Raw genomic sequence first — 9,072 nt, forward strand, 5'->3', positions numbered from 1 at the left:
AGTTTAAAAGACAATGTATATAGTATTAGAGTACGTGTGTCTGCATGTTCACCACACGTTACGTGTGGTTGATGCAGGCTTGATTCCTTGCAAAAGGTTTCTGTTTGGTCTTTGAACATCTTAACACAACTTTTATTGCCAGAAATGGTAAAACCGGTTCTTATTTTTAAATTAAGCGCCATCGATAACTACGTGTAATTAACCCACTGCTATAGAGATAGTATAGCTTCCACTACAGCCAGTACACACTGCAATAGAGGTAGTATAGATACTACTACAGCCAGTACACACTGCAATAGAGTTAGTATAGCTACTACTACAGCCAGTACACACTGCCATAGCGTTAGTATAGCTACTACTACAGCCAGTAGACACTGCTATAGAGTTAGTATAGGTGTAGTGCCGTGAATTCACTCGGACGACAACCGTCTCTTTTTTCGCCGTCACTTTTATTCCATCGTTCCGTACACACAGTAATTCTCTCCGTGCTCCGCCAACTCGTACACTCCGGTTTACTTCAGCATCGTCCGTGCATCCCCTTCCACACACAGTGTTTCTTCGCCTATCTCTTCACACACAGTGTCTTCCCTTCCACACACAGTGGTTCGTCTTCTATCTCTTCCACACACAGTGGTTCGTCTTCTATCTCCTCACACACAGTATCGCCGCTATCTCTTCACACGCAGTGACTTCCATCTATTCACACACAGTGACTCTATCTATCTCCGCTAACGCTGACTCTCCCTATCGCTATTTACTGTCTTTGGGGTCCGGCTCTCTATCTATTCTTCCCTAACATTTCCAGCTGTCTTCTTCGTATCTCTTCACCTCTCGCCAACAACTGCCCAGCAACGACTCTCCAGCAACAACTCCCCAGCAGCAACTCTCCAACAGCAGCTCTCCAACAGCAACTCTCCAACAGCAACTCCTCTCCGTTCAACCCACCTCGCGTTTTATCCCCTCTCGCATTAGCCTTAATTAATTGCCACGTGGCTCGCTGGCCATTTCCTGCCAGCCCGCACCTGTCCCCTTCCTCAGACATCCAGACGCCACCACTTAACGCTAACAGCCTCTCGACCAATCACAGCCCTCGTGCCACGACTCCCTTAATTACTTGGGTTTATTTACGCCACTCGCGACTCGACCACTTGTTCGACCTCGTGTGACCCGTTCTCCTTGTCTGTCTGTATGTACTGTATATGGCCAATTCCTATGCGCATTATCTACTCCACTACATCACCCCCCCCCACCCCCCCCCCCCCCCCCCGTGATGATAGAACCTAGCCGTCCCCGGCTACGATATACTCGAATTGGAGTAGTGGAGTGAAGCGGACGGAACGATGACAACATATATACATAACGCATTTGCAATATACAACCATTTTGTACAATCACGCAACGACACGCACACAACACCTTTATACAGAATTCCCAACCCCCAAAGTCAATGTATTGTATTCCTCCTGGAATGGGTTCCCGCTGCCGGTCCATCTCCCCTGCACGGGATACCCTGCGGTAAGGGAGGGCCTCGCTCGTCTTGCCAATGAACCCTGCGCCCATCCCTGTCCCAGCGACACTCAGCTGGCGGGCTGTCCGTCGTTCCCAGTCGGGACGGCCATTGGTCCGGATCTGTGGCTGTTCAATCGGCGTCCGGTCGGTAACCCTGCCCAAAAAGGGCGATCCTGCAGGCGCACGGGGGGCAGATCTCTGGGACACGCGCACTTGTGACCTCCCCACAGGTTCGTCGGACACATCCAATACAGGCCGCTCTCGGATGGGGGATGACGCATCATATGGTAACACAAATTTCTTCAGGCGCGACGGGTGAACAAACCATGTCCGACGACCGAATTTAATTCGCACACTCTGATCCCGTAAAACCTCCACAATATCAACAGGCCCTGCCAGGGGCGGTGAAATTTCGGGGACGTTCCCACCGGCACCATGGGGCAGTGCAACCAGGCTTTATCTCCAACACTCCACGGCTTTCGTGGCCGCTGCCTGCCGAACAATCTTTCGTTAGCGGCTTGTCGTCGTGCCGTATTTTGCAATGCAGCCTCTCGGGCTTCCCTTAGACGGTCCAAAGCCACCTGCATCGGAGCAGGCACCGTCGTAGATTTCTCCCGTTTTTTAATTCCCAATTTCACAATAGCCGGCGCTTCCGGTTCCCGTCCATACATCAGAAAAAATGGTGAGTACCCCGTTGAGGCATGCGGGGCCAATCTATACGCGGCCAGCGTCGCTGCAACATGCAGATCTCAATCATCTTGAGCGATGTTTACTTGGTGACAAAGCATGGACGTCAGCGTCCTATGCAGCCGCTCGACCATCCCGTCAGTCTGCGGGTGGTATGGGGACGTCCGAATCGTTTTGGTCCCCAGCGAGTCACACACGTCCTTAATCAATTTCGATGAAAAATTTCTGCCTTGGTCAGTAAGCAAATGTTTCGGGGCCCCCTTATCTAATACGTATCCATTCAAGAAAGCCTCAGTGATCGACGTCGCTGACTGGTCTACTAGCGGCCATGCCATCGGCCAACGAGTTAAGTATTCCACCCCGACGAGCAAAAATCTGTGCCCTCGGGGGGTGACGGGAAACGGACCCAAAATATCCAGTGCCACAATTTCGTTCACTCTTGAAACTTGAATCGATTGCAAAGGGACACGATATGGCCGTGCCGGCGCTTTCCTCCGTGCACATTCCTGGCACGCTTTTACATGCTGTTTCACATCGGTAAACATTCCCGGCCAGTAAAATTCACTCCCCACCATCAACGCGGTCTTCTTCTTCCCCAGATGCAGCAATTTCTCATGTACCTCGTTAATCAGTTTCCCCCACAACACCTTCGGGACAATACAACATTTTTGTGTTTCCACATCCCAGCGAACAAGCAACCCCTCCGTTAACATCAAAAATGGGCGATCCTCCGATCCCCTTGAACGAGAGGCACGCAGCCTCATCCTGGTCAGCGAGGAATCTTCCACCTGCAGTTGCTTCCACTGCTTCAATGACAACCCCAACAGTCCAATTTCTGCTCCAGGGACTATCCCTGGCACCCCCGAACCCGCTGTAGCGACCGTTTGCGGAACCTCCTGCAGCGGCGTGCCGCAACGCAGCGAGCCCTCTTTGCACCGACACGTCTCAGCCGGTCGCGGCAACCTCGACAAGGCATCCACGTTTACATGGTGCGTCCCTTTCCTATGCTGAATCGTGAAAGAATACTCCTGGAGGGTCTCAATCCAGCGAGCCATTTGCCCCGATGGCTGATCCACGCGCAGCGAGTACTGTAGCGCCGCTTGATCAGTGCGGATCAAAAATTCCCTGCCGTATAGATACGGTCGGTACTGGCACACAAAATGGACAATCGCCAATAATTCCCTACGCATCACACAGTATTTTTGCTCTGCCGGCGATAACATCCGGCTGCCATATGCCACCACTCTCTCGATGCCATCAACCATTTGTGACAAAACCACGCCTATGCCCATATCACAGGCATCCGTGTCAAGTATAAACTGCTTCGTAAAATCCGGGTATCCCAACAGCGTTGCGTCCGCCAGTGCGGCCCGCAACGCTTCAAACGATTTTTATTCAGCAATCCCCCATTGAAACTTTACACCTTTCCCGGTCAGCCTATGCAATGGTCGAGCAATCGTGGCAAAATCCTTAACGAACCGCCGATAATACGACGCAAAGCCCACAAAGCTACGCACTTCCCCTGCTGTTTTCGGCACTGGCCATGTACGCACACAACTCGTCTTTTCCGGATCAGTGGCCACTCCTGACACACTAACGACGTGCCCCAAATACTTCACCGATGTTCTCAACAATTGGCACTTCTGTGGTTTAAATTTCAATCCAGCACGCCGCACTCTGCCAAAAACGGCACGCAGCCGTTGCAAATGTTCATCGAAATTCCTACTGAAAACAATCACATCATCTAAATATATCAAACATGACTCCCACTGCAGGCCCGACAACACGAGTTCCATTAATCGCTGGAAGGTCACCGGCGCTGAGTGGAGTCCCATCGGGAGCACGTTAAATTGATACAGTCCTTGTGGTGTCCGAAATGCCGTTTTAGGTCTTGACTCTTTATCCAGGGGCAATTGCCAAAAACCCGACAACAAATCGAGGGTCGAAAAGATTCTGGCACTGGACAGGGCGTCCAGCGAATCATCAATTCGTGGAAGCGGGTACGCTTCCGCCACCGAAACTTTATTCAATTTCCGATAGTCAACACAAAATCGCATGGTTCCGTCACGTTTTTTTAACGAGGACAATAGGGGCTCCCCACGGGATGAACGATGGGGCGATAATATCCTGCTCTAGCATTTCGTCAACAGATCGCCGAATACATTCTTTCTCAAGAGGACCTACACGATGCGAATTTAACCTGATCGGGGGTGCGTTCCCCGTGTCAATACAATGCTGCAACAACGTCGTTCGACCCACGTCGTATTTCCCTGAACTGAACACATCCTTAAATTCCACTAGCAATGCTTGCAACCTCGAACGTTGCACAGGCGATAACTCTGGGTTTTGTTCGTAAAGATCCCTTAGCCATTCCGGATCGTCCTCCTCCCTTGACAACATTTCATCCTGCCCCGTAGCAAAACATGTTTTTGTTTCTGGACCTGGCGCACCCATTGCGTGCGCCAACGTAGTGCCCCCTTGAATAACAACCTCTTCGTGCCCCGCGTTTACAATTTGAATGAAGGGATCACAATAAGTTGGTATTATGGTCAAAGCTCCTACCATGGTGGGCATTCTCGACACAGCATTTGAGGGTGTCAACAGCACTCCCTCCTGTAGCTCATCCCAAGGCAATTCCTTCTTTAACCGTAGCGATACCAATATTTGCAATGCAGGCGGGACGCGCACGGTGCGGCTCACCACGGCCTGCACCACAGCGTTCACCGCCGCAAATTTCGAAGGCGTCCCCAAAAATTTCATACATTTCCCCGACGGTAATTCCAAACAACCTTTTTCCACTGAAATCTTAATTGGCATCTTTTGCAAAAAATCCGTGCCCAACAAACACGGTACCGCCAAAGCCGTTGAAACCAAAACACTTCCTGTCACAATAACCTCTCCAATTTGAATTGTCGCAACCACGCAGCCCATAATGCCCAAACTACCCCCGTTTGCCGCTACACATGGCCCTTCCACTGGCGCTAACGATCCAGGCGACGTCGGCAGCGACCGAAAAGTTTGCAACGAAATGAGAGTTGCCAACGGCCCGGTATCCACAATAACCCGTACCATAACACCTTGAATACATGCCATCACATCCGACGATCCCGGCGCGGCCCCCAACACACGATGTACCAACGCGCCCCACATATCCCGGCCATGCGTACTATCCGAACCCGATGAATATGGTTGAGATGACGCGGATGAGTGATGTGGATAGGGCGGCCGTGTATTGAATGCATCTCGACTCACCCGGGATCCTTGGTCTTGGGGGAACCGCCCGCCGTAGTTGTTCAGCGCCCACGGAGAACCACCTCTTCGTCTCCAGCAGTCGCGGGCGAGATGACCCCTCCGCCCGCACTCGTAGCATGTCCGATGCACGCCGTCTCCATATGCCCCAGGACGACGCCGTCGGTCTCCGGTCGACACTCCGGCCGCCGCTGCCATCGGCGGCGCCTCGTCCACCACCACCGCCACCGTGCTCGCAGCCCCGGCAGGGGTCGTCAGCGACGGCTGCGCTACCGCCGCCGCTGGTTCGTCTAGTATATATTAAGGTTGACTTGTATGTTCCTGGCAATCAGCAACGATGACACGTCATCGTCATCATCCTTGTTCGGGAGCGACAAGACGACTTTCAGTTCCTTCGCCAGCTGTAACGTCTTCTCTTGCAGCAGGGAGTCCCAGCCCTCCTCGTCCATCGCCGGGTACGCAACCTGGGCGAGGGCCAGCAAGGCGCTGCGAAATGCCAGGGGGGACTCCGTGGCCTCCCGTTTCCTCTGTTGAAATCGACGTTTGGCTACCGACCGAGGCTCATAGACCTTCCTCATTGCCGCAATAGCACCGTCCAATGTTTTTCTGACAGCGGCAGGGAGTCCGTTAAAAGTCACCAAGGAGTCATCATCCAATGCCGTCGGCAGTGCTCGTAACGCGGCACTCTCCGTCCACTTCAGGGACTCGTAAGCCGCACGGAATCTTCGTATGAATGCCGTCCAATATCCCACTTTGGCCTCAAATCGTTGTATGTGTAGCCGTCATGGCGGTCCCTCCGACTGGTCGTCTTCGTCGTCAGAATCTTCCAACCGCTCCGGCTGAGCGGCAACCTCTGGCGGTGGACCCGGTACGGGTAGTTGAATGCGGTTCTCCGTCAAGAAGTTCTGGAATTCCTCCGACAACTTCTCCATTCCGGCCTCCCACTGGGTCATGAGGACTTGCCAATCCTCTGGCGATCCCAGGCCTTCAGCACCACCCAAACCGCTGTCACCGTCCGGAGTACTGCCGGCCATCTGGCCGGGCTGCAAATCGTCGTTGCCGCTGTCCCCGCCCGAGTCCACTAACACATTTCTTTTCTTTGCCACTTTCCTTGACATCGTGGCGTGTTCCGTACTTTTTCTGACACCAAATGTAGTGCCGTGAATTCACTCGGATGACAACCGTCTCTTTGTCTCCTGTCACTTTTATTCCATCGTTCCATACACACAGTTATTCTCTCCGTGCTCCGCGAACTCGTACACTCCGATTTACTTCAGCATCGTCCGTGCATCCCCTTCCACACACAGTGTTTCTTCGCCTATCTCTTCACACACAGTGTCTTCCCTTCCACGCACAGTGGTTCGTCTTCTATCTCTTCCACACACAGTGGTTCGTCTTCTATCTCCTCACACACAGTATCGCCGCTATCTCTTCACACGCAGTGACTTCCCTTCCACACACAGTGGTTCGTCTTCTATCTCCTCACACACAGTATCGCCGCTATCTTTTCACACGCAGTGACTTCCATCTATTCACACACAGTGACTCTATCTATCTCCGCTAACGCTTACTCTCCCTATCGCTATTTACTGTCTTTGGGGTCCGGCTCTCTATCTATTCTTCCCTAACATTTCCAGCTGTCTTCTTCGTATCTCTTCACCTCTCACCAACAACTGCCCAGCAACGACTCTCCAGTAACAACTCCCCAGCAGCAACTCTCCAACAGCAGCTCTCCAACAGCAACTCTCCAACAGCAACTCCTCTCCGTTCAACCCACCTCGCGTTTTATCCCCTCTCGCATTAGCCTTAATAAATTGCCACGTGGCTCGCTGGCCGTTTCCCGCCAGCCCACACCTGTCCCCTTCCTCAGACATCCAGACGCCACCACTTAACGCTAACAGCCTCTTGACCAATCACAGCCCTCGTGCCACGACTCCCTTAATTACTTGGGTTTGTTTACGCCACTCGCGACTCGACCACCTGTTCGACCTCGTGTGGCCCGTTCTCCTTGTCTGTCTGTATGTACTGTATATGGCCAATTCCTATGCGCATTATCTACTCCACTACATCGGTGTAGTGTTGTAAAGACGAGTAGACTTCTTAGGAGGCACACTCTGCTTATTGTGTAGGGGTGTTGTGAGATGCAGAGGTACAGCCGATCCTTGGTGTGATCATAGGTGGCTACAACCACGTCCGCTGCTACAGCCCCGCCCAGGGGTCTGTGGGTATAAAGGGCGGGGAGTGAGAGAGCTCGGGGCAGAGTGTTGGGGCCAAGAATGAAGTACCAGGGAAGAAGGAAGACCAGCTAAGTAGAACCCTGGGACTCCCCTGACTGCTGTCCTTCTCAGGATCGGCAGGGCAAGACAGTGGTACGGCCCCAGGAGCCACAGAGCCGACGTCCTTCTATGGGCCGGTCTGGTTGGTGGGGTGCCGTGATCTGCGCTTAACCAGGGCCAGATCAGACAGCCTCCCCTAGAGCCCATAGCTGGAGGAACCGGGGAACATAGGCTTAGGCTAGATCGCCTAGGGGGATATTCCTAAGTGTATTCGGGTGAAAGGGCCGCTACCCCTTCAGTGTGACCCCTTGTTATAAATAAATAAGTGCTGCCTCTATTCTACCGTCACCGTGTCACTGGAACCCACTACAATTATATTATTTCCTTATACAATCCTTAACACACACAGAGGGATATACAGTCCCCTCACCCGATACCCTAGGGAGGTACAGCCTCCTAGCTTGGCGGGACTTGCACGTCTACCGCTAACCTCCTTGATACCTAAGGAGGTACAGCCTCCGGACTTGGCGGGACTTACACGTCTACCGCTATCCTAACCTAGAGTCCTCCGGCTAGGACCTAGGGGAGGCTATCTGACCCACCGCTGGCCTGGTGGGTCCTGACCACTGGATATGCTGAGCCTTAGCCCTCAAAAGGGCTGGAAGGCTGGTCCAGGGTCCTAGCTAATCTTCAACCCAGTCTTCCGTCTTCGTGAAGGGAGAGAACTCCCATAGCTCTGTTGGGTCACCCTTCTTATACTCGTTCGTGGCCAGGTAGAACCAATCACACATTTCCAAGTGGAACAGTCTGATTGGTTCTTACCAAACCATGGCTACGATCCACTTCACCTCGTCTGACCCCAACCGTTTTACCCAGAGGTAACGCTGCACTGCCCTGGTGGCAATGCAGGTTACCCAACAGTGCGTAGTTAACACCTCTACGTCACCCCTCCTTCGGAAGCTTCAGCCATCCCGGCTGCAACAATGTGAAACACCGAAATTATCACTGATGAAAGAACTGTGAGTGTGCCTCACAAACAACAGAAACAAGAACAAAAACAATAAAAAAGCCCATATAAATACCCCCTAACAACAAAACGTATATACAAGGCAATAAAGTAGGCAAGAGAACATCATAACAAACGGCGAGATTTCGTGCGCGTGTGTTTCGCGGGACTATCGTGGGGGATGGCTGGCTTTGTCGGCGGCACAAGAGAAGGAGGAGGATGAGCAAGAACATCCGGTGGGTCTCGATGCATCTCCACGGGGACACCTGATGCTCCACAGTCCATTGAGACCGAACGTGGCCTGCATGGAGCCGTCACTCCCGTGTCATCTGCGGGAGGAATGAC

This window comes from Petromyzon marinus, chromosome 12 (assembly GCF_048934315.1).
Source record: "Petromyzon marinus isolate PM22_M1 ecotype Great Lakes invasive population chromosome 12, UKy_Petmar_22M1.pri1.0, whole genome shotgun sequence".
NCBI lineage: Eukaryota > Metazoa > Chordata > Hyperoartia > Petromyzontiformes > Petromyzontidae > Petromyzon > Petromyzon marinus.